Raw genomic sequence first — 27,335 nt, forward strand, 5'->3', positions numbered from 1 at the left:
CATAATGTCTGGGGAGTGGGTTGCTAGGAGGGCGTGCAGGGTGGGAATTTTATTGTTAATGCTTCTAATATTTAGGTGAAATGCTAGGAGGGAACTAGTGGGTGTAGAAAGGGGTAGCTTGACTGTGGGGGTTGTGGTAGGGGATTGAAGGTTATTGAGTGTAGGTGGGCCTCGGTTGGGATGAATGTCCCCATGTATTATAAGGTTATAGTGACAGGATACTCTAAGGTTTAGGATTTTGTTTATAAGTTTTATATAATCTTTGTCTTTAGGATTGCGTTTTGTGGCTTTACAAGGGTGATATTTTGTTAGGGATGGTAGATTGGGTGTGTGTAGGATGGCTAAGTGTGTGGTCTTGTGTGAGATGTCATGGGTGGCTGTTTGACCTTTTGGGTAGTGAATACCAAGGTCAGATTTTTATTCATAGGCAGTAAGGTGGTAAAATAGAAACAGTAGAGGCAGTAAGGTAATTAGTATTTTGTTACTTGTTTGCATTATGTAAGGGGGGCTGGCCAATTATGATGGTTGACTGTGCTAAGAGGGTGTGGAAGAATGGAAGAGAAGGTAATGGGTCAAGGGGAGAGGGCTGTTTAGTGATGTATGAGGCACTGATTGGTACTTAGCATAAGGGGAGTGACTAAATTTAGTATAAATTTAGCAGTAGTGGGGGCAGGTGAGAATAGGGGGCAGGGTGGAGCGTGGAGCGAGCCCGAGTGCAGCGAGGGCGAGCAGAGCAAAATGATTTTTTAATATATTCTTCTGTTTAAATGCACCAAATTGCTTTATCTCAGGGTTAGCCTTTGAAAGGATATTCTTCAGTTTATATGCACCAAATTGCTTTATCTCAGGCTCTGCTTTTTCTCAGAACTTGGCTGTCTGTTTCACATAGAGTGCTCTTACATAGTACTACACTTGTTTGTTTCATGCATAGTGACCCAACATAACCCTCCCCCATTTATGCATGTTTCAGACAGAATGATTAAACAGTACTGCACATAAGAGGCTGTTTCATGCAGATTGTTCTAACATAGCTCTGCACCTGACTGAAAGTTATCGCACTGAACCTAGCTATCTGTTTTGGAAGAAGTGCTCTAACACAGAACTGCCACTGCCTATTTTTTTCATGCAAAGTTCTCTAATGTAGCTCTAATGTAGCACAGTTCCTGACTAGGCGTTTCATGCCCAGTTCTTTAATACAGCACTGCACACATGGCTGGCTGTTTTACACAGAGTGCTCTAACACAGTACTGCATGTGTTTGTTACCTGCATAGGGATCTAACATAGCACTGCCCCTTTATGTCTGTTTCAGAGTGGTCGAAGATAGCACTGCACCTAACATAGCACTGTACTTGACTGTTTAATGCAGAGTGGTTTAACATATCAATGTCCATGTCTGTCTGTTTCTCACAGAATGCTTTTAGTACAGCTGCTGTCTGTCTGTTTGACACAGACTGCTCTGATATAGCACTGCACCTGCCTGTCTGTTTTACATGGAGTGCTATATAATAGCACTGCCCCTGTCTCTCTGTTTAACGTGAGTTGTCTAACAGTGCACTGACTCTGGCTGGCTGTTTCATGAAGTAATATAGTGCTGTGACTGGATAGCTGCTTCATGCAGAGTGCTCAAAAACAGAACAACCACTGTCTGTCTGTCTGAGTGTTTCATGCAGAGCGCTAAAACATGGCATTGCCCCTGTCTGTCTGTTTCATGCAGAGTGCTCCGAGATAGCATTAACCCTGGCTGACTGTTTCACACACAGAGAGCTCTAATACAGCACTGCACCTGGCTGGCTGTTTCACCCAGAATGCTCTAACATCACACTGCAGCTGTCTATTTCACACAAAGTGCTCCAACATAGCATTGACCCTGACAGGTTGTTTCACACACAGTGATCTAATATAGCACTGAGCCTGAATGTCTGTTTCACACCGAGAGCTCTGAGAAAGCACTGAACTTGTCTGTTTCATGCAGAATGCTTTAATATAACACTGCACCTGGCTGGCTGTTTCACACAGAGTGCTCTGAGAAAGCACTGAACCTGTCGGTTTCATGCAGAATGCTTTAACATAACAAAGCACTTGCCTGTCTGTCTCATGCAGAGTGTTCTAACATAACGCTGCACCTGGCTGGCTGTTTCACACATAGTGCTCTGAGAAAGCACTGAACCTGTCTGTCTCATGCAAAGTGTTCTAACATAACACAGCACTTGGCTGTCTGTCTCATGCAGAGTGTTCTAACATAACACTGCACTGCACATGTCAGTTTCTCGCTTAGTGCTGTAACATAGCACTACACCTGTAATCTATTTCACACAGAGTGCTGTAATATAGCATTAACCCTGGTTAGCTGTTGCATGCAGATTGCTCTAACATAGCACTGAACCTGGATGTCTGTTTCACATATAGTAGTGCCTGGATGGTTGTATCACACAGAGTGCTCTGTGTACTACACTTATTTGTTTCTATCAGAGTGCTCTAACATAGCACTCTCTCTGTCTATTTCATGCAGTGTGCTCTAACATAGCACTGCACTTGACTGTTTGATGCAGAATGGTTTAACATAGCAATGCCTCTGTCTGTTTCACACAGAGTGCTCTAACATAGCATTACCCTAGTTAGATGTTGCAGGCAGATTGCTCTAACATAGCACTGAACCTGGATGTCTGTTTCTCACCGAGTGCTGTAACATAGCACTGCTCCTGTGATCTATTTCACACAGAGTGTTGTAATTAAGCATTAACCCTGGTTTGTTGTTGCATGCAAATTGCTCTAACATAGCACTGAACCTGGATGTCTGTTTCACATATAGCAGTGCCTGGATGGCTGTATCACACAGAGTGCTCTAACTGTGTACTACACTTGTTTGTTTCTTCCAGAGTGCTCTAACATAGCACCGTCTCTGTCTATTTCATGCAGTGTGCTCTAACATAGCACTGCACTTGACTGTTTGATGCAGAGTGGTTTAACATAGCAATGCCTCTGTCTGTTTCACACAGAGTGCTCTAACTTAGTACTGCCCTTGTCTGTCTTTTTCATGCAGGCTGCTCTGCTTTAGCACTGCACCTGAGTGCTCTATCATAGCACTACCCATGTATATCTGTTTTATGCATTGTGCTCTAACAGAGCACTAACTTTGGATGGCTGTTTCATGCAGAGTGCTCTAGCATAACAGTGCACCTATCAGTCTGTTTCACACAGAGTGCCCTAACATAGCACTGTCCCTGGCTGGCTGCTTCATGTAGAGTGTTTTTACACAGTCTTTGTTTGTCTTTTTCACACAAACTGCTCTAACACAGCAAAACAGTTTCAAATAGAATGGACTATTCTAGCACTGTACCTGTCAGTTGGTATCACACACAGTGCTTTGATATAGCACTGCACCTGGCTGTCAGTTTCACACAGTCTGCTCTGCCAAAGCACTACCCCTCTTTATCTGTTTTACACAAACTGCTCTGACATTGCAGAACTGATCCAAACTGTCTGTTTCACACAAAGTGCTCTATCATAGCATTGCACCTGGCTGTTGATGTTATGCAGAGTGCTCTGACACAGTCTTTGTCTGTCTTTTGGACACAAACTGCTCTAACACAGCAGAACAATTTCAAACAGAATGCACTTTCATAGCACTGCACCTGTCAGTCTGTATCACACACAGTGCTTTGACATAGGATTGCACCTTGCTGTCTTTTTCAAAAAGAGTGGTCTAACATAGCATTGCACCTGACTGCTCTAACAAAGCACTACCCCTCTCTATCTGTTTCACACAAACTGCTCTAACCTATCAGAACTGACCCAGACTGTCTGTATCACACAGTGTTCTATCATAGCTCTGCACCTGTTAGTCTGTATCACACAGAGTGCTCTGTCATAGCACTGCACCAGTTAGTCTGTATTTGTACAGAGTGCTCTGTCATAGCACTGCACCTGTTAGTCTGTATCACACAGAGTGTTCTGTCATAGCACTGCACCTGTCAGTCTGTATCACACACAGTGTGTTGAAATAGGATTGCACCTTGCTGTCTTTTTCAAAAAGAATGGTCTAAATAGCATTGCTCCTGACTGCTCTAACAAAGCACTACCCCTCTCTATCTGTTTCACACAAACTGCTCTAACCTATCAGAACTGACCCAGACTGTCTGTATCACACAGAGTGCTGTATCATAGCTCTGCACCTTAGTCTGTATCGCACAGAGTGCTCTGTCATAGCACTGCACCTGTTAGTCTGTATCACACAGAGTGCTCTCTCATAGCTCTACACCTGTTAGTCTGTATCACACAGAGTGCTCTGTTGTAGCACTGCACCTGTTAGTCTGTATCACACACAGTGCTCTGTCATAGCGCTGCACCTGTTAGTCTGTATCACACAGAGTGCTCTTTCATAGCACTGCACCTGTTAGTCTGTATCACACAGAGTGCTCTGTCATAGCACTGCACCTATTTGTATCTGTACAGAGTGCTCTGTCATAGCACTGTATCTGTTAGTCTGTATCACACAGAATGTTCTCTCATAGCTCTGCACTTGTTAGTCTGTATCACACAGAGTGTTCTGTCATAGCACTGCACCTGTTAGTCTGTATCACACAGAGTGCTCTGTCATAGCACTGCACCTGTTTGTATCTGTACAGAGTGCTCTGTCATAGCACTGCATCTGTTAGTCTGTATCACACAGAATGTTCTCTCATAGCTCTGCACCTGTTAGTCTGTATCACACAGAGTGTTCTGTCATAGCACTGCACCTGTTAGTCTGTATCACACAGAGTGCTCTGTCATACCACTGCACCTATTAGTCTGTAATACATAGAGTGCTCTCTCATAGCTCTGCACCTTTTAGTCTGTATCACACAGAGTGCTCTGTCATAGCACTGCACCTGCTAGTTTGTATCACACAGAGTGCTCTGTCATAGCACTGCACCTGTTAGTCTATATCACACAGAGTGCTCTGTCATAGCACTGCACCTGTTAGTCTGTATCACACAGAATGTTCTCTCATAGTTCTGCAACTGTTAGTCTGTATCACACAGAGTGTTCTGTCATAGCATTGCACCTGTTAGTCTGTATCACACAGAGTGCTCTGTCATACCACTGCACCTATTAGTCTGTAATACATAGAGTGCTCTCTCATAGCTCTGCACCTTTTAGTCTGTATCACACAGAGTGATCTGTCATAGCACTGCACCTGTTAGTTTGTATCACACAGAGTGCTCTCTCATAGCACTGCTCCTGTTAGTCTGTACCTGTACAGAGGTCTCTGTCATAGCACTGCACCTGTTAGTCTGTATCCCACAGAGTGGTCTGTCATAGCACTGCACCTGTTAATCTGTATCACACAGAGTGCTCTGTCATAGCACTGCACATGTTAGTCTGTATCACACAGAGTGCTCTGTCATAGCACTGCACCTGTTAGTCTGTATCACACAGAGTGCTCTGTCATAGCACTGCACCTGTTTGTATCTGTACAGAGTGCTCTGTCATAGCACTGCACCTGTTAGTCTGTATCACAGAGAGTGTTCTGTCATAGCACTGCACCTGTTAGCCTGTATCACACAGTGCTCTCTCATAGCTCTGCACCTGTTATTCTGTATCACACAGAGTGTTCTGTCATAGCACTGCACTTGTTAGTCTGTATCACACAGAGTGCTCTGTCATAGCACTGCACCTGTTAGTCTTTATCACACAGAGTGCTCTGTCATAGCACTGTTCCTGTTAGTCTGTATCACACAGAGTGCTCTCTCATAGCTCTGCACCTGTTAATCTGTATCACACAGAGTTCTCTGTCATAGCTTTGCAACTGTTAGTCTGTATCACACAGAGTGTTCTGTCATAGCACTGCACCTGTTAGTCTGTATCACACAGAGTGTTCTGTCATAGCACTGCACCTGTTAGTCTGTATCACACAGAGTGCTCTGTCATAGCACTGCTTGTGTTAGTCTGTATGTGTACAGAGTGCTCTGTCATAGCACTGCACCTGTTAGTCAGTATCACACAGAGTTCTCTGTCATAGCACTACATCTGTTAGTCTGTATCACACAGAATGCTCTGACACAGCACTGCACCTGGCTGGATGTTTCATACAGTGGGATCTAACACTGCACTGCCCATGGCTGTCTACATCATACAAGATGCTGTAACATAGCACAGTGCTTGGATGTCTCATTTATACAGATTACTCTAACATAGCACTGCCCCTTGCTGTCTGCATCATTCAGGATACTGTAACAAAGCACAGTGCCTAAATGGCTCATTCACACAGATTTCTCTCACATAGCACTGCACCTTGCTGTATTTTTCATGCAGAGTGCTCTAGCATAACACTGTACCTGTTTACGTCATGCATAGAACTCTGGTGCAGCACTGCATCTAGATATATTTTCAAAGAGTACTCTAACATAGCATTGCACCTGGCTGACTGTTTCACACTGAGTGCTCTGTCATAACATTGCACTTGGTTGTCTTTTTTTAAATAAAGTGTTTTAACATAGCACATTGCCTGGTTGGCTGTTTAATGCAGAGTGCTCTAACAGAACCCCTGCCTGCCTATCTGTCTATCTGTTTGATGCAGTGTGCTCTAGCATAGCACTACACTTAGCTGGCTGTTTCACACAGAGTGCTCTAACACAGCACTGTACCTGTTTGTCTTATGCAGAGTGCTTTAACATAGCATTGCCCCTGACTGTTTCATGCAGAGTGCTCTGACATAGCAGGGCTCATAAAAAAACAAAACAATCCAGCATATGAGCAGTCGCAAAAACATAAAAAAAAATTCCACCAAGACTGTGTGTGATCAGTTGCCTTAAAAAATCACAAATGTAACAATAAATAGTAGGTAAATGCTTTTGTTCTTTAATAATCACAATAAGAACTTCTTCAGATGAACCTGAGTTAAAATAGCATTATACATTTAAACTAATACATTAGCAACACATGTACATCAACAGTTAATCAAAATACCCTACAAATTAGTAAATCAATCTAAACAATCTTTAAATAAATAAAGATATACACAGATAGAAATAATTACAAAACTTTGAAATATAAATTTAAATTTATGAAATTTAAAAAAAATATTTAATACTAATGCATTCATTTAAATCAGGACATTTACCTGCATCCAAGCAATTTGCCATTAAACTTCCTTATACCCTAGCATACTATTAAGATCAGTCCCACAACACACATCATATAATGTATCTAATACAAAATAACACTACATTTTTTGAACAATCTGCTTAATAATGCATGTTTTGCTAGAGCATTATTTGGCTCTCTAGTTTTGATGGCTAAAACATGTTCGTAGATCCTCTCAGAATGCATTGCGTTAGTCTTACTAACATAGAATGCTTCACAGGTATTGCAGTGAGCTAAATATACAATGTCTTTTGACTTACAAGTACATCTATAATTAACATGTATTATCATACCAGCATGTCTAAAAACAAAGGCTTGGCTATTAGATAGGTACATTCATAATTTACACGTCTGACGACTGTAGGTCCCAAAAGGACCCAAATGTTAAATACACATCTTATTAGTAGATCTATTAAACTACCATGACAAATTAATACATTATTTATAAGTGAAGGTAGGAACACTACCAATGAGGTTAACAAATCAAGGTAAAACAAGATAACATAACAGAATAAACCCGGATAAAATATAGGTGCTCAAACTGATAATAAAACAAAATTTTCTGGAACCACAGCCACTGTTTAAGTAAATCTGGATATTTGTCATGATAGGTGGGCATTTTAGTGATATGTAAGCCCCTAGAAACTGCTTTATATTTAATATATCTATCAAAAGTAAGATGCCGCCACTGAAATGTAAAAAAAAAATTGCATCTTACATTCAAGCACACTCAGATTGTCCTTGTGTTCCATTACAGCAGTCTTCACATTCTTACTAAATTAAAGTTCACTTCAGCAGGTTCTTCTTCAAGATCATTGAAAAATGGATTCTGTTTTACCTCCAACAGTTCATGAATATCTTTTATCAGTCATTGTGGTGCATTACTTGTGAGGGGATGCTGTTATACTGAAAGCTTATGCTCGCAGGTATAGACATGCAACAAATTAAGATAAAAGCAAGATAACAGTTTGTTATATTGCAAGTTTCGATATTAAAAATATGACAGAGAAAGAAAAAAATAAATGTATAGTCAGATTTAGGGCATAACAGTATCCAGGACTGCATGAAATGTTTAGCATTAAACCTATACTAAAGGAACTAGGTAACCAAGTTAAGTGAGTGTTCTTTTAAGATTACTTGGCTTGAATTTTAATCATATGACTCTTTATCATGTGGTCTTAGTCATGTGAACTTGTTTTTAGGTATAAAATAAGTGTTTTGTCCTATGTAGCCATTTGCATAATGAATCTTTTCTGAAAAAAGTGTTAAACTTGTGACTTTCCTCTTAAATTTTGATTTTTAAGTTATACTGTTTGGCTGTATTTCCGGATAATTTTGTTTTATTATCAGCTGTTAAATAAATCCTTATTGCTCTGATTAATCTTCCAATTGTTAACAATAGCCTTAACACTGGCCATGTCAGTACTCAGCAGAGCAAAATAACTATGAAATGTTCTAATATTAACATTAGTCTTTGCCTTATAGCTGAAACCTTAAATATGTACCTTACAGTTGAAACATAAAATAGGTTGAAATTTGTCAGACCTATTATTTACAAATATTTTAGAAAGTCTACTAGACAGATAACCACAATAAGCAAATAAAGATTTTAAAATATCTATTTCTTTCAAAAAGACTTCATTATCACTTATCAATCTACTAAGTCTAATGCATTGTCCCCTAACTACATTCCATTTCATAAACTTAGGGTGTATACCATTAAAATGAAGATAACTATTAACAAATTTGATTTTAGGTTCATAAGTTCATAGTTTTTTTCTAGGCTATTAGCCCTATACAAGCCTAGCAATAACAATTCCCTGGCTATTTCTTCCCACACTATTTACTTCCCTGGACCCCTGTCTAGCAAGGCGACTGACATGATCCCCGGGGTGAATTTCATTTCTCCCATCCAATCGTCAAGGTTCCTTTTGAAGAAGGCCAAACAGGCACTTTGCTTGACATGTATGGGCAATCTATTCCAGAGTCTGGGGAGTCTCTGGGTCAGGAACCTATCCCTCCAGCATGTTTTGTTTATTGTGATGACAAGGTTTAGATCTCTGGAGATTTTCTAAGTAAATAACTATGGAATATGTTGTTACATAAATCCATATTGATCATCAAATCCAAATACAATTGTCAGTTAATCCTTTAGTGCCAATAGTAACCTTTAAAAAAACATTACTGTGATTAATATCCATTAAAAACATCAAAAAACTTCCCAAGTACTGTTCCAAATAAAAATTAAATCATCTATATATCTTCTATAAAGACTAACAAAAAAAGGATGCTTAACCAAATAGTCTTGTTCCCACCATGCTGTTACAAGATTAGCAAAAGATGGTGCCATCCTGGCTTCCATTGCACCACCTTTTAATTGATAAACTTCAGTTTGGAACATAAAAATACTGGCAAGTATAACTTCTAGCAACAAACATATTGTATTAATCTTAGTATTTAATCTGTAAACTTACTTAAATGCATATTTATAAAATCAATACCACTTTCTCAAATAATAGCGTTATATAAAGAGACAACATTGATGGTAACTAACATTGTCTCTGTACCTTTAAACTGGAAATCCTTAAATAAATCTAAATAGACCCATGAATCCTGTAAATAATATTTGAGCATTTTACTACAAGATTCAAAATCAGGTCTAAATAAGCCTCTATATATTTAGTTTTGCTATTGTGTGCAGAGACTATTGGCCTAAATGGAGGGTTATTGACATCCTTATGAATCTTAGGCATGTCAAAGATAACCCCATCTCCAGGGTGATAATTTTTCAAGAATTCATAAATAAAATAAATAATAAATACTTGACTAAATAAATCAAATAAAATAGAATCAAGTTTAGAAAACTGTTGTAACATAAGGTACTTAGGGACTAATCTATAACAGCTAACATCAGGCAACATATTACTAATGCATTCATTGTACATATCAATAGCCATTATTACAACACCATTTCCTTTGTCAGCTCTCATAATTCTCAATTGCATATTATTTTTAAAATAATTTAATGCACTAAATTCAGACTTGTTTATAATATATATTTTTCTAAAACATTTACTATGTATAAGTTCCTTAAAATAATTTTCACACACTTCCTGAAAAATGCTTAGGGTGGTATGTAATGTAGGGTTATAGGTACTTTTTTGTGCATTAAACCAACATTGCCCATATTAAACCTGTCAGCATAATTTAAAATAAACTTTAAATTCAATTTTCTAACATATAATTTAAAATCTATAGGTAATTTCACAAAATGTGCACATTTTGCTGGAATAAATGAAGAAACTTTGCTCAACAGACTAACAAGATGTTCAGACAACTTCACAGAACTCAATAAATGCTGGACATTTTCTTTTCTCTTTTGTCATCCTCTGCCTCTCGTCTTGTTTCTGTCTCTGCCCTTTGCAGGTAAAAATGTCCTCTGATTTATGTAATTTAAATCCTGATGAAAAGAAGCTGCAACACTGTTGTTAACTTCATTCAAGCTGCTTACAGTCTTATTAGAATACCTAGGCAAAAGTGGAAAACCAGAGGAATAGTCTGTAGAAAGAGAATCAGGCACATCTGAATTAATAAGACCAGGACCTACAATGTAGTCATCATTACTTTCTCGATTGTTTGCTACATTGATATTTGCTGTACTGAGATGTCCATTAGCTGGACTCTGCCTTAAGATATAGGGACAGCGAGATCTTTAGTCAGTATTCTGAAGCCATGGAATGAGAAATTCCAACACAGGTTTGTTAAGAGTCCAAGCATTTTGAGCAATCCCTTTAAATAAATAACTTTATTTTTAAAAATAAAATAAATCCAGTTCTAAATCCTCCATCTGTAAAAAAAAAAAGAGACGGACACCAGATAATTCTTTTTATAGGATTTATTGGGGTAAGTACTTTCATCCTTGTACACTTATAGGATCATAAGTTCATAGGAGATTACTAGGCTAATGGCTTAAATACATGTCAAGCCAATGTAACCCATCTTTGCCAAATATATGGCCCCTAGGGGCAAGAGGATGGCATGGATTTGTGCCTGTGCATTGCCTATCTTACAGATTGCCCCTGTCCATAAGGGACATAGGCACTACCCAAGGTGTGAATTTGCGATTCCCCATCCATTGATCCAAAATGAGTATGAAAAGGGCTGGGCAAGGGCTCTGCTGAATGTGAATTGGAAGCCTGTTCCAAAGAATGGACAGTCTCTGAGACAATATCTGCCTCTCCAGCATGTTTTGTTTAGTTGCTGATTAAGTTTAGATTCCTTAGATCAGGTGACTCTTATGCTGTTTGACTGGCTGATGTGTAGCAGCTCCATCAGGGCTGGATTTGTGAGTGGATTGTAGGTCAGGAATTAAAATTTCCCATCCCAAATTTAAGAATCAAACCCTATATCTTCTGTTTGTGAGGTAAACCCATTAACCATTATGCCAATCCACTTTTTCAGATCCAGTTCTTACATCTTTTTAAGAGAGTTACAATTAACTGTAATCCTGCCTTTGGTCAGTCTTGCTAGAGTGGCATCGGTCGACCTGATAATAGAGTCTCCAGTTATTAAGATATTAGTAGCATTATGTTTTTGCTCATGAAATTTGAAGCATTATATGGTCTGCAATTTACTTCTCAATGACCCTTTACTATAAGCTAAATAAAGTCTATGTTTAGGAACATGCCATTTTATTAATGTTTGGAGGGCTGCATAGAAGGAACTTTCATTAAGTGTACCATATTAATGTAGTGACTGAATTTTAGCCACTGTAGTACTCTTAAAGAAGTGCAAAGTCAAGTTATTTGAAATACATTTCAGTATTTTGTTATTTGTCTGTTCATCTTAGCAGTTTGGTGTGATGAGTGATTCATGAAAATATAAAATAAAAAGTAGTTAACATTATTTTAACTGAAATTAAGTATAAAGCAGAAAAATACACTGAATAAAAACAGACTGTAGCTTAATAAATTAATCAACACACAAAATCAGTAAGATTGGTTCATAGTGAGTTACTAGACATGCAGACCAGGAGATCATTCATAAGTTGGTACTAGGCTATCGGCCCTAAGGCCTATACAAGCCTAGCCATAACAATTCCCCGGATATTTCTTCCCACACTATTTACTTTCCTGGACCCCTGTCTAGCAGGGTGACTAATGTGATCCCAGGGGTGAATTTCCTATCTCCCATCCAATCGTCAAGGTTCCTTTTGAAGAGGGCCAAGGAGGCGCTCTGATTGACATGTATGGGCAGTCTATTCCAGAGCATGGGGAGTCTCTGGGTCAGGAACCTATCCTTCCAGCATGTTTTGTTCACTGTGATGACAAGGTTTAGATCCCTGGAGTGTGTGGCTCTGAGGGATTGGGATTTCTTTAAGTGGACCATGTCCAGCAGCTCTGGTTTTGACATGGCCTTGTATGTTAAGCAGAGATCGCCTCAGAGTAGACGATATGCCACAGAGTATAGCTGGAGTTTTTTTAGACAGTCAGCATAGGGCATCTGCTTTATGACTGTGATTCTTTTAGTGAGGTATTTCTGCGGCCTTTCTAGCTGTTGTAGATGTCTTGTGAGGTACACACCAAATGGGGCATTGTACTCTATAATGGGTCTGATGAGGGATGAGTTCAGTGGGACAATGACCTACTTTTTTCTGGATGAAAAGCCCTTAGTGATGATGTGTGCCACATAGAAGGATTTCCTGACTGTTGTGGCAATGTGGTTATCGAAGGTGAGACCACTGTCCACCTGTGTCCCTAAGTCTCTTATCACACTTTTGGTATTTAGTGTACTGCCACCTATGCATTTCTTGGCATTAAGCTTGACCCCATGACTCTGGCACCAAGCATCTGTTTCTGTAAGGCCCTTTTGTAGAATATCCACATCATTTGGGGATTCAATAATGGCTCCCAGTTTGCAGTCATCTGCAGAATTTGTTAGCCAGAGTCCCTTAGTGCTGGCCTATACTTTAGAGAAGTAAATGCCAAACAAGAGCTGTCCCAGGACTAAATCCTGAGGTACTCCACTTGTCACTTGTCTGGAGCTGGATTTTACAGTCTGTGTTCTGTCAGTAAGCCAGTTGGCAACCCATCAAGTGACGTAGGGATTTATGCCTGCTTAGTAAGTTTATCTATGATTTCAGAGTGGGGGATGGTGTCAAAGGCCTTGGTGAGGTCCAGATAGGCTGTGTGGACCACCTTACCCTCGTTCACAGCTCCGGAGATTGATTCAAAGAAGTCAATTAGGTTCAGGAGACAAGATAGGCCCTTCATGAACCCAAACCGGGTGGGGTCCAGTGTTTGAAGGTTGCCGAAGTCTTTGTTTATAAGTTGCATGGTAATGCGTTCCATGCCCTTGCAGATCAGGCTCATCAGACTGATGAGACGGTAGTTCCCGGGATCCTAGGTGGATCCCCTCTTGTGGAGTGGGATAACTGTAGTTGTGTGCCACTCAGTGGGCATGAAGCCTGAGGTGAGGCTATGATTAAACATGACATTTAGGTGAGGTGCCAGTTCATTTTGTAGTTCATGTAGTACACAGCCTGGGATGTCATCTGGTCCCATGGATGCTGTGTTCTTAGCTTTGGAGAGTGCGGTTTCTATCTCTGTGGCTGTGATTACCGGAATTTGGCAATCTTTTGGTATTGAGATGGGCCCTTTAGGGGGTGAGGGGGGGTGAAGTTGGCACTAAATCGATCTGCCAGAATATTGGCAATATCCTTTGGATCAGTATAGTTAATGCCATTCTGTTGTAGCTCAGAGCAGATCTGAGCATTGCCATTTAGATTCTTGACATAACTATAGAATGCCTTGTGGTTGTCTTTGGAATCTTTGGCAATTTTATTTTTGTAACTAGCTTTGGAGGATTTTATGAGGGATCTCAGCTTCTTACTGAGCCTGGTAAGGGAGTTTTGTGCATCCTGGGATGTTCCTCTTTTCTGCAACAGTTTCTTCCTTCTGCTGTATAGTTTGTTTATGGCAGGAGACCACCAGATTGGCTTCCTTTTTTTGGAGGAGAGTGTCTTGGTTGCATTTGGGGTGGCACGATTCATGCACGAGTGGATGTGCTAATACAGTGCCTTAGTGTAGGATTCAGCAGTCAAACGTTCAGCTCCCGTTTGCATGGATGTCATGAAGTTTGTCACTTCTGACTTGAGTAGCATGAAGTTGGCTTTGGAGAAGTTTTTTACGAAGGTTTCCCTACTGGGGGGTGGGGTGGGATGTGGATGTCAAGGGTGATTTGCTTATGATCAGACCTGACCAATGAGGAGGTGACCACTGGTGTGGAGCATCTTATCTCCCATGTTGGTAATGACCAGCTCTAGGATATTGGAGCTCCTGGTGGGACAATGGATTTTTGAATTGCAAGAACCATTGGGAAAAGGTGTTGGTACTCGAGTAGTTTTCCCAGTTAATGGCAGGGTAGTTGAAATCACCCAGTATTAGGGTGTTTGGTTGTATCTTAATATTTTCCAGTATGTTTAGAAAGGTGTAGTGAGAATCTTGGGGCATGGTGGGGGATCTTTAGCAAGCTACAGTTTGGATTGCAGTCCAACCTAGTGTTAGTTGCACCTGGAGAATTTCAGATGCATTGTGTTGGGCAACTAGCCTGTAGGTGTGAATATCCTTGGTGAATATGGACACTCCTCCATCTTTAGTGTTTCAGTCTTGGTTTGGTGGCTAAAAAGTGTGGTAAGAGTTGTAGCCTGGTATTGCATGGGTACTCTCTGGAGCCTTTAACCAGGTCTCGGGTACTGCACAGATATCAATGTTCTCCATTTTTAGCAGTGCCTCGAGAGAGTGCATTTTGAGGTTTAGACTTCTAGCATTGAGTAGCATTACCTTCAGAATTTGTATGCTTGTATCTGTTAAGGTGGTGGTTTTGTCCTTTGAACCTTGCCTAAAAAAGGCACTTTAGGGGTAGCAAGAGCTTTAGCCAGTAACCTGAATCCGAGGGGTGATAAGTGCAGAGCATCTCTGGCAAAGCATTGTGGTTTGTCGATTATGTTATCCCAAGCAGACAGATACTGGATCCCCTTTGAATGACAACAGAAGCTTAGCCAATCGCTGAAGTCAATCATTTTGTCCTTATATTGTGGTATCATTCTGGGTGAAGGCAGGATACTACTCAGGGCTGGGGTCATAAATGCCTGGCCACATGATCCGAGAGCTCTTCCATGTCTCTTTTCATGTAGCCCAGGGAGGTACGTCTCAAGTCATTCACTACAACATGGACAATGACTGAGTTGTATTTGTAATTGTTGTGGAGTGACTTGAATGCATGCATTATGTGGTGGATCCTGGCACCTGAGAGGCAGCTGACTGAAATTTTCTCCTTGTTCAGCCTGGTGAGTGTGACATCAGTGTGCGTGACTATAGAGTCACCTATGACTAAAGTGTTGAGTACGTTGTCTTGCCTTAGGGGCTGTTGGGCGGCACACTGGTGTTGTGAGCTATGTGTCACTTTGGTTGTGACTGCGTTTCAGCTTCGGAGGTCCTTGTTGCTTGGGCAGGTTAATGTTAACGGCCTCCAGATATGTGGGTTTAGTGTTGCTATGTGTGGGTGTTGATGGTGTGGGTTTTGCAGGGCTATGTGTTGCTTGAGGTGTAGTGCAGGTGTTAACCTTCTCTTCTTGACTGTCTAGCACAATCTTGGCTGGAGAGAGCTTTGCTTCCAGTGTGGCTATGTAAGTACATCTCTTGCAGGTTGTAGTGTTGGATGGTAGGAGTAGAGGGTTGTCTGTGTACATGAGGCAGTTGCTTCATTGCCCCAGTATGCCCAGATTCACCAGGTGGTCAGGAGAAATCACAGAAAGCTGACCCTTGGACATGCCTGTTTAGGTGCTTGTTTTGTAAAGTACAAGAGCTATTTTCCCTTACCTTTGCTTAGTGCCTACGATTAATTTCTCCTTATTGACAAGGAGAGTTGAGTGCTTGAATCAGTTTAAGGTTTCCTAGTGCTTTACAGCTAGTTCTTGAGCAAGTGCTAGTCACAGGGGTTCAGATAGCTACTACTGAGAAACCAGCTAGTTCTAAGGGAAAATTTGAAAAGCAGACTTTCTGGCACCTGGAATAGTTTATCTGTAGCCCCGCTGTGCTGCATGATGTGAGAAATACGCAAACACACGTGTTTTTAAGCCAGAAAGTTGAAAGGGATAGAAATCAGCCCAAAATGGCTAATAAAATTACAATTTCAGAGCTGGAAACCACACCTCTAGTGTTAGATAGACAGCACAATGCTCACCACTCCCACTTATAAGCAGCAAGGTCTGGATAGCTCTGAACACAGAAAATTAAGTCCTGAACCCGCAAAGCCTGGGATCTGGACTATACTAGCTCGGAAATGAGCAAACAAGATAGTATTTTTGTTTGTTTGTTTTTTTTTGGTTAAAACAGGCTAAACAATGCAATAATACAGTAAATAAACACAGACAAGGCTAACACACTTGAGTGTGTAGCCCTAAACAGTAAATACAATTAAAACTCTACAAAATTAGCAATTTAAAACTTTTTAAATGAAGCAAGACAAGTGCACAACTGAAAAACAATTTAATAGGCAGTAATACAGTAGAATAAGTAGCTAGTCTACATATACAGAAACATCTATATATACAGAAAAGCAGCTAAAACACACTAAAACAATTCAGATGCAGTGCAACCTAGAGCATTTGAGTTGTGGCAATATTAAGGCAAATACAGTTTTAATAAATGCACTAAAATATACTCTATATTTCCAAAATGTTTGAGAAGCACAGTCAGAGCTCAAGGAGATTCAGGCATTTTTTTTTTTTTAAGAAAGGAGGAACAGAAGGAAAGAAACTAAGTGGGTTGGCCTTCTCAGATGTCCTCTCCGTATTAGGTAGAATGAGCTAATGATGGGGAGGAGTGTCCAAGATCAAATTTAGAGTAGGGGCGGGTAACCGCAAGGCCAGCAGGTGTAAAGACAAGATGCCAAAAGGGAGGGAGGGTGGGAAGCTATTTTAGGCAGAAAACACTACAGAAATGTTTATCACAGCAGAAAACCAGCAGTGAACATTGAAGAGCTTCACCAAATTTCCCCAAAGCACTGTCTGATTAAGTGTCATGCGATTAAACAGTAGGCAATTGAAGGGTGAAAGAAGCAAATCCTGAACCAAAGGGAGAAGCTTGTTAACAAGTCATAGCCTTAATTCTTTGCACTAATTGGCAAGTATTAATGCTTTCATGCATATAAGTGAATTTTATCACACAGCTACAATTATAAGTCAGACTTGGATTTACTCTTTTTCAGAGTTACACGACCAGAGGTGCCCCAATCAAAGAAACATAACAGCATCTATTAAAATTATGGGTCTAGAAAACTGATAATAGCCTTTTTAATATAGTAGAAATGATAAAATACACTCAGCTGACTTCCATCATGTTCTGAGCATAAACTTGATATGGTATTCAGATGTCCTATAGTAAATGTAATTAGTATTCAATTTCTGTATCCTCTTAGTACATCTGAATATGATAATATCCTCACAGATGTGCAGATAAATAGAAACGGTAAAAACATCAGATTCTTATGCAAGAAGTTCCATAATACAGGCTATGAACTTATTAGATCTGAAATGAGGAGTTGGGATCGTTTAAGGGATATGTCAGGCCAGTCATTAAGTGATCTTTTGAAGGGAGCAATGAGTTATTAGGTTCTACTTAATTTTAAGTGTCTTATTTTATTTTACTTTGTTAACCAGGGTAAGTGGCTGATCAAAGAATGATTATTTGCATGCTCAACTCAGATTACATTCAATAGTACGAACAAAAATGTTAATTTCAAGCAAGAGTAATTTAGTGACATCATTGATATAATCTTTTGTAAACACAGACTCTGTGTACAGCCTTTAATGAGGTAGTTTTATATATTTTATTTATCCTTTGTTGACTGGGTTAGTCCCACTATGCTAGTGCCCTTTTTTCAGGGGAGACCTAAGGTGGTATTTATATTATTACTAGGGGAAATTTGGCCAGGTTATCTGGGAAATTCTGTACTCTTTGGAGGTGCTAGATGGTGCTAGAGGGCCCCTACAGCAGCATGGAAGAGGCCTAAAAGAAGCAACAGCATGGAGGAGGAGGAAAAAAGCTATGCAGAGTTTGGAAGTAGAAAATGAGAATTTGGACAAAAAAATTGTTCAATATAGAGTATCAGAATGCAGATAAAGATTCCTGTGTGGTGGATGACATAAATGAATGGCATTTAACCATCTTAATGGAGGAAGAAGTAACAGAGTCCATTGTAGTGGTGCAGTTAACAAAACTGGAATCAGGAGGTCTTGCAGATGACGTTCTGTTATAAATAATCCAGTCAGATAATCCAGTTGACAGTTCTGCTGTTTCATGGAGTGAGCTGGCAGATAAGTTTTTTGGAAGTGCTGAAGATGGTAATGTGGAAAAGGAACTTGGTGATATGGCAGCCGGAAATGCAGCAGTTAAAAGTTATGCAGCAGTGACAGAAAGTCAAAGAGGAAAGCAGAAACAAACTGAGGAGTCTGGTTTTGTGACAGCAAGGAATGTAGTAATTACATTTTATGCAACAGTGGCAGCAGACAAAAAAGGACAGCAGCAACAAATTGTAAATAAAAGTGTTTTTAAAAAGAAGAGAAGACCATAGATGAAGATACGTACAGCGTCTCAAACAAGGTCCAACAGCCGAGGGCGTCAGAAAAGGAAATATTCAGGAGGGAATCCAGAAACCAGACGCCAAACAAGGAATTGAACTCTTTCGTTTTCAACGTTTCGGACTATGACTTAACTCCAGCTGATGCTTTATTGTTGAACAAAGGTTTGTCCTTTATTCCTTCTCAAGGCAGTGACTTGAGTAATATACTTATGGACTTGAGAATGTTTGGGTGTACTGTTGCGTTAAAATTAATGTTTAAAAATGATACTCGTGTTGTTCTAAATAATGTTAATAGATTGAAACGCAAAAGCTCTTTTGTTCCTAATCAACCGACACATGTTGAGTGTTTTATAAAGATGAGCGAAAGTGATTTGTATGATTATTTCACTAGACAGACACATAGATGCTCTTATTATAACTTAGATATAGAAGAACAAGCATCTTTGTCTTTTCTTCAGAAGAACACTGATATATCAATTAAACCGGCAGATAAGGGTGGGAGGATTGTGTTGTTAAATACAAGAGACTATGTTAAAGCAATGTTAGAGATGTTACAAGATATTAACACATATATAACCATTAATGATGACTGTTATAAAAATATTGTGAAACAAGTATATGATAGTTTATATAATCTCCTAATGTGTAGACAGATTGATTATGAACTATATACCTATCTATTAGTTGAGTCTTCACTGATTCCGTACATAAAAGGGCTACCCAAAATTCATAAGAATGTTTTTCTACCCCCAATGCACCCTATTGTGGCAGGAGGTGGATGGATAACAGAGACAATGTCCGTATATATTGAATCCAAGTTAGGACCTTTAGTGAGGAATATTCCCACTATTTTAAAAGACACTTATCAGCTACTAGATGAATTAGATCAATTTATTGAACAGTCATTACCATTAGGATGTCTATTAGTCACCTTAGATGTTAAGAACCTGTTCACTTCCATACCTAATGAATACTGAATGGAAGCTATTAGAGACATTCTAAATTAAGTTGATATATTTAATAGTAGTGAACAGTTGCTAATCTGTACATTATTGGATATTGTTTTATCCAATAATGTTTTTATGTTCAGTGACAATATGTATTTACAAAAATGGGGTGTCGCTATGGGCACCCCATGTGCTAATACTTATGCGAACCTTGTAGTATACTTTTGGGAGAAAGCATTTTTGTTCAATAGTATTTACTATCCACATGTACTTCTATATAGATGGTTTGTGGACGACATGCTATTGATATGGGATGGTGATATTACTGCCTTGCATAATTTTGTTAAATATTTAGAATCCACAACTGATTTTTTGAAATTTACTATGCTACATTCAACTATGAAAATAGATTTTTTGGATATAGTCATTTCAAAAGATGTACAAGTTTTTTTGTCCACTGGTCTATATCAAAAGCCATGTTGGAAAAACACTCTATTACATTTCAGAAGTATGCATCCCAGATTCGTTTTTCCTAATTTTGTTAAGAGTCAATATTATAGACTTAAGAGAATTCGTAGAGATGCCATAGAGTTAAACAAACAGATGAACTATATGGAAAGTCTATTTTTGGAAAGGGGCTATAATAGATCCTTACTTGAAAGAATAAAAGAAACTGTTTTTATGGATACTAATAAGACTGAGAAGAAGTTACAAATGACTGGTAGCTACTATGATAGATATAGTAGGAATACTAATGTAGTTTTTACTACTAGATATATGAATGATAATAGAAGTATAGTTGATATAATTAAAAAGAATTGGCATGTTCTTACAGCGGATTCTACCATATTGGATATTGTAGGGGAATTCCCTAGATTTAGGTATAGTAATAGTATGAATCTTAAGAGACTTTTATGTATAGATCACAACACCAATATTAAGAAGAAAAAGTGTAAGAAAAATCTAGATTTTTGCACGTTCCCTTGTGGTCGATGTAACATGTGTAAAGAAATAACAGACACATAATTGTTCTGCCACCCCGTCCTAGATTATAAGTTCTTACCTAAATTTTATGCTACATGTAATGATAGTAATTTGATATATCTTGCTACATGTACTTTTTGTCCTTGTTTTTATGTGGGTATGACATCAAGGAGATTCTAAGATAGAATATACAATCATGTATATGGTATAAAATGATCTAATCAACAAAATGCACTTGCAAAGCATATAGCTATAGAGAGAGATCATCATTTTAGTTTTAGAGTGCTACAATTGGTAACTGAAAATAAAAGGTGAGGTGATAAAACGAACTAACTTGAACTGACAGAATTACTTTGGATATATAAATTGCGTGCACATATGCATCCGGGTTTAAATAATTTTGTGAGTATAAAACCAGTATTAGAAGCACAATCACGTAAATGATTTTAATAAAATAGGTTATGAAAACTATATATATATATATATATATATATATATATATATATATATATATATATATACACACATTTCCCCTATATGAAGGAAGAAAATAATTTATAATTTATAATTTTTATTTTTAGATATATATGTATATATTTCAAGTATTATTATTTATTTACCTATTATGGCTTTATCTTGTTTTCTTTATGTTTGTGATTTATTTACAGTATATTTGATATAACATATTCTATATTCATAGATATAGAGTGATTAGATAGAGTTTTAGTATGTATGATGTAAAAGATGGTTCTGCTATAAGTATATATTTTTAAATAGACAACTAACCCATTAACTGTTTTATTAAATTGAATTATAGAGATTAATTGAATGATTGTTTTTAACTGTTCTTAATGTCTATATGATGAGAGTATATAAGTTGATGAGATGGATTGTTCTTGTAAGATCTGAAGAAGCGTGCTTGTTGGTATGCGAAAGTGCTCATCTTTGTGTTTGGAATATTAAATCTATATTTTATGATCATCGTGGTGGTCCTGTCCTGTTTGTTATACATAATTAAATTGTATGCAACAGTGGCAGCAGACAAAAAAGGACAGCAGCAACAAATTGTAAGTAAAAGTGTTTTTAAAAAGAAGAGAAGACCAACTGTGAGAAAAAGAATAAAATATGAAGCTGTAATAGACAGGTATTATGTATGGGGTAAGTGATAACTGTTCTGGGACTTAAAGCTCAAGAAATTTGGTCCTGGCATGGAAGATGTGAATTCAGTAGTAGGAGTTTGAAGTGAATATAAAATTATTCCCCAAGAAAAAAAATGGTCTAGACTAGACAGAACACATATTTCGCAGGATCATGTGCATTTAATTGAAAGTTTTGAGAGGCATCCAATAATTATTTCAGATCATGTGCAAATAATTACTAAATTAAAATGCAGGATAATGAAATAAAAATAAGACACTAGTACTTTCCTGCCTATCTGTTGAAAAGAGAGGAATTTAAGGAATGGGTAGTGGAACTTATTTGGGAGTTATTAGGGAACACATAAATTTCTTCTGAAAATATACCTAGGGAGAGGGATAAAATTAAACCAAAGTTTAAAAATAGGGTGGAAATAAAAGAAAAAGAGATACTGTTAAGAAGTAACAAGAAGAGGAGCAATTGCAGAATGCTAAGCTGAAAATAAGGGGTTACCTCAATAATATGCATGAGTTTAGAAAGATTGCTCTTAAGCAAATGTTTTTTGATAATAACTCCAGAGTACAAAAACATTTAGCAAAACAAGTCAGGTAACAGAAAGTAGAAGGGGCTATCACCAAACTTAGGGAGCCTATAACAATGAAGATAACAAGGGATCGTGTAGCGGTACTAGAAATATTTAGATAATTTTATGGAAATCTGTATAAAGCAGAGAAATATGGAAATCAAGAAAAGGTAAACATTGAAATGTATATGACCTGACTAAATATGCCAAGGCTAGAGGGAGATGAGGATCAGTTAAGATAGCAGGAGATGAGACACAAATGGTGATGTACAACCAATCCACAGGAAAGTCCCCAGGAATAGATGGTATTCTAGTGGAAGTTTAGAATCCAGGAGGGTAAAAAAATGGTAAAGATCTGGAAGGTTTTGTTTAACAGTATTTTAAGAGGAGGAGAAGCACCAACATCCTGGCAGAAAGTGGTAGTAGGTGTAATACCTAAAGAGGGTAAAGATCCATCAAACCCAGCTTCATACAGGCAAATTTCAATACTAAACCATGATGATAAAGTGTTTATGTTTATAATGGCTAAAATAATGGTAAGGGTGATGCCAATATTGTAAATATGAATCAATGTGGTTTTATGGAAGAGAGGCAAACATTTGACAACATTAGCAGAACATTACTGATACAGAGAGAGGGAAGCAGAATCTAAGAAAATACCACTGTTGTTGGTGGGTATTAATGGCGATAAAGTATTTGACAGAGTAAGCTAGACGCTTATGAGTAGGGCAATGGAAGCATTTGCATTCCCTGTCAAAATTATAAGGTTGATTAGTAGGATATATGAGGGATTGGAGTCAAACCATAAAGTAGGTAGGTTCTTGTCTGATAATTTCTACCAGGCAAGGGTGTCCTCTTTCCCCTTTGTTGTTTGCATTATATTTAGAACCATTAGCAAAGAAAACAAGGGACTCAGAAATTCAAGAACATAATTGGTATGGCAGTCAAGAAAAGCTGGCTGAATTTGCAGATATTATTTTATACCTGTTAAAACAAGACAATAATAGTTCAGCGTTGTGGAACATTTTGAGACAGTTTAAATCTTTTCAGGATACAAAGTTAATGAAGTTAAAAGAAAGGCAGTAGCTGTAAATGATGTATCCACACACAGGTTGGGCAATATCTATATTTATGGGGACATGATAAAATGAAGTGCTTAGGACTGTGGATTAAAAATTATTCTGATCTGACAACTAAAGATATCTGGGAAGAGACTAAACAAAATATAATACAGAAACCGAGAAATTGGAAGCTCTGTTTTAAGGATTTGGATAGCAAGATACAAACATTTGAAATGTTTTTAGTCATTTTAGTTTGAAACACAGGTGAGGCATATTTTGATCAACCAGAACAGAGGTTGTGGACAGCAATTAATAAAGAGATGAAAGATTTTATCTGGGAGAGGAATATGGCAAGTGGGATAAGCTGATTCTTCCAATAGAACAATGCAGTCTGTGATTACCCAATTTGAAGGGGCATTTCAGAGCTACACAGTTAAGGCTTCTATACATAGCACAAGCAGAAACCTTATAATTCAAAGTAGAAAGAGATCATGATGAAATAGGGGAAGTTTAGGAAACAAGGAGAGACTGGGATTTTGTATGCAGATCTTTAAGGAGAATAATGATAACTATCCGGAATATTATATTCATAAAGTACCAGAAAGTATTCTAAGAAATAAGCCAACATGGGAATGGAGAAAGGAGATTCTTTTTATAGGGATGACACACAATAGGCAAGAAGGAGCTGGAATTTGGTGGAGAAAACTGGCAAAAGATCCAAGCAAATAATTAGAAATGAATAGGTACTAGAATGGGAAAAGGCCAATAACTAATTTGGATGGTAGGCCAGGGATTGCCTTCCCTATCAAAGATTGATATCAGAGTATAGTAAAAGAGAAAGAAATAAGCAGAATCTAAGTGAAAGACCAGCACTGATAGAGTTTTTAGTAAAATCTAGAACAGAAGTTGCTGTTAAAAAGGAAATAATTTGTAGAGCATATAAAATATTGTATGATAACTATAAGAATCAATCAAATAAGGTTATAGAGGATTGGGAAGATAGACTGGATAAGCAATTTACAAAGAAACAATGGAGAATATATGTATGTCTCCCAAATATGCAACAAAGTCTAGAAGATTTGGGGTCTTTGCTTGGAAGTGTTTACATAGGTATTTTTATACCCCAAATAGACTCCAAAGAATTTTTCCTCAGTTAGATAGCAAATGTTGGGGGCATGATGGGGAAGAAAGAGGTACTTGGAAATATATTTTCTGTGAGTGTAATGAATTGGCAGACTTTAAAAAATTCCTGCAGACTATTCTAAGAGAAATACTGGGTGAGGAAACTGGTATGACAAAGGAAATTATTTGTTAGCTGTGATGTTGTTGTTGTGTCTTACGGCTTTTCCCGGTTAGGGGTCACCACAGCGGAACTCCAGTCCGCTAATGATTGGTAGCTGATTTTTATGTACCGAGTAACCAGCCCTGACACACAACCTTCAATGAAGGTACACCCATTCACGCATGTCTCCACGCAGAAGATGCTCTAGCTGAGAATCGAACCAGACAGCATCTTACTGTGAGGCGACAATGCTACCGCAGCTAGCTGTGATACAGAATCAGAATTGTCTAGACATAGTAAGCCCTCACCGAGTATAATTATAGTGGCTGCCAAAAAAGCAATTATTAGGAAGGGGAAATCAAAGTCTAAATCAACTTTACTAGAAGTGGTGAATATAGTAGCAGAGATAAAACAACTGGAAATGGGTTGGAGCAAATTACATAGGAAAAAATGGAAACTGGGGAACAATGCATGCAAATGAGGACTGAGGTTTAAAAGAAGGCATGATTTGAATGAGCTATGTAATGTTTGACTAACAGTGACTGGATAGATTATAAGTCATATATGTTTTCAAATAAAATTATGTCAATATGGTTTGTGATGTATAGGGTTTGCCACTAATATTATGTCAATATGGTTTGTTTTCATTTATATAAATGTATGATTGCTGTTATCATAAATTATAATTTAATAAAGTTGTTTCTTGTTTAATTTAAAAAAAGAAATTAGAGACTTTTTGTGACTGAATGTTTGAAACTGAGGGACTGAAGATGAATCTTCTAGAACTGCATAATAAAACGAAGGACATTTATCCAAGGAATAACTATTTGTTTTCTGCTAGTAACGCAAATGTTGAAAAATGTTACTTTGCAGTTTAGAATTGATAAGCTGGAAGATGCAGATGTTATAAAATGCACGTTGGATTTATGTGAAATTATTGATGTCATTGTGAAATAAGAGAAACTTATGGAATGGAGGGTGGAGGTAGGAAACCATATTAAAATGTGAAACAACCTGATGAAACACTTGTTAAGTTTTATTTTTGTGGCTTGTGATAGAGGGACATTATGATATGCTGACCAGCCTAAATCATGTTTCTTTTGTGGGGACTTTTCTCATTTAATTCATGATTGTGATAAGATACAATGTAATCAGTACAGGGAGAAAGGACATACAACAAGATGGTATGTGCCTGAATGCAGGCTGGGTAAAAAAGGGACACTTTTGGATGGACTGTCAAGAGCAAACAGTAAATAATGAAAACCAAGGGAAAGGGAAGAAATCAAACATGAGGAAGGACATCAAGAGGCTGGGGGAGAGGGTGAACTAGGTGAAGAAGAAACTGGAGAACAAGAAAAAATAATGAGATGGGAAAAAGGAGTAGACAGAGTACATGCAGGAGGAGAGGTCAGGAGAAGAGAGTGATACTAATATTTTTTTGAAGTTCTAGTCAGTGAAAAATCTCATTCTGAGGAAAAAAAGGGTCATGTGTACATGAACCCTGGAAATATACAATAGGGGAAAGAGTTACAATAAGAAAACAAACAAAAAAAAAATAAAAAATATTTCCACTAAACTTAAAAGGAAGGAAAAGTAACAGTAGAATACGTTCAGGGTTGGGAGGGTGGCCTAATGGTTAAGGTGTTTGCCTTACAAGCACAAGGTGCAAGGTTTGAGTCTCACAAGGGATAATTGGCTAGGCTTAAAATGGCTCGCAAGAGCAGTTAGCTTAGTACTAACCTATGGAACCTATGGATATCAGTAAATGAAACCAGTATTATTAACAGGGATAAGGATACTGGGATGTCTGCTAAATGTGAAGTGAATATTATTATGTTAGAGGATATAAGGTTTCTGACAAGTTAAGAAAGACTGCAAACAAAATTGTGGAGTGGAAATATGATATGGAACTTAAGAAGTGAAAGTTGTTCTGGAGTGACTGTGTTGTATAAAAAACACTGAAAATACTAGATGTTATGCTGGTAAGGATGGGATGGTTAACCATTGTGGATGTAAGGGAAAGATAATATGTTTATAGAATTATAGCATTGCATGCATATATAACTAGCTAGGAAAGAGAGATAATCTGTTTCATCAAATATCAGACTATGTGGTGGTTAACATATACATTACAATTGCAGGGGACTTTAATTGTGATGTAAGAGGAAGACATAAATAGAAAGGGAAAGATATGAAAAATAAATAAAGTTATAAAATGTGGTAAATTACTTGTGTGGAACAAAAGTCAATGGACTTATAGAAGGGGCACTTAGATCTGAAACTGATTATTTTGCATTATTGGAAGACTTGGGGGTAGCAGATGCTGATTCAATTGTGATGGAATTTTCAGACCATTTAGCAATATGGATGGAAGTGTTGCAAGAAATGGAGTATGTTAGAATAAGAGAGAATAAAAAGAATAAATCAGAAATTACTGGGAGAAATTGGAGAGTGGAAAGTATTGTGGATATGGAAGGATCATATCATTGGTCTCAGTGGTGGACTGAAATTAAAAATAAGTATAAGAAATGTTTTTTTAAGTGGCAGGATGATGTAAGAAAGGAAGAGAAAG

This window comes from Protopterus annectens, chromosome 1.part1 (assembly GCF_019279795.1).
Source record: "Protopterus annectens isolate FY-2018-M chromosome 1.part1, PAN1.0, whole genome shotgun sequence".
Lineage (NCBI taxonomy): Eukaryota > Metazoa > Chordata > Ceratodontiformes > Protopteridae > Protopterus > Protopterus annectens.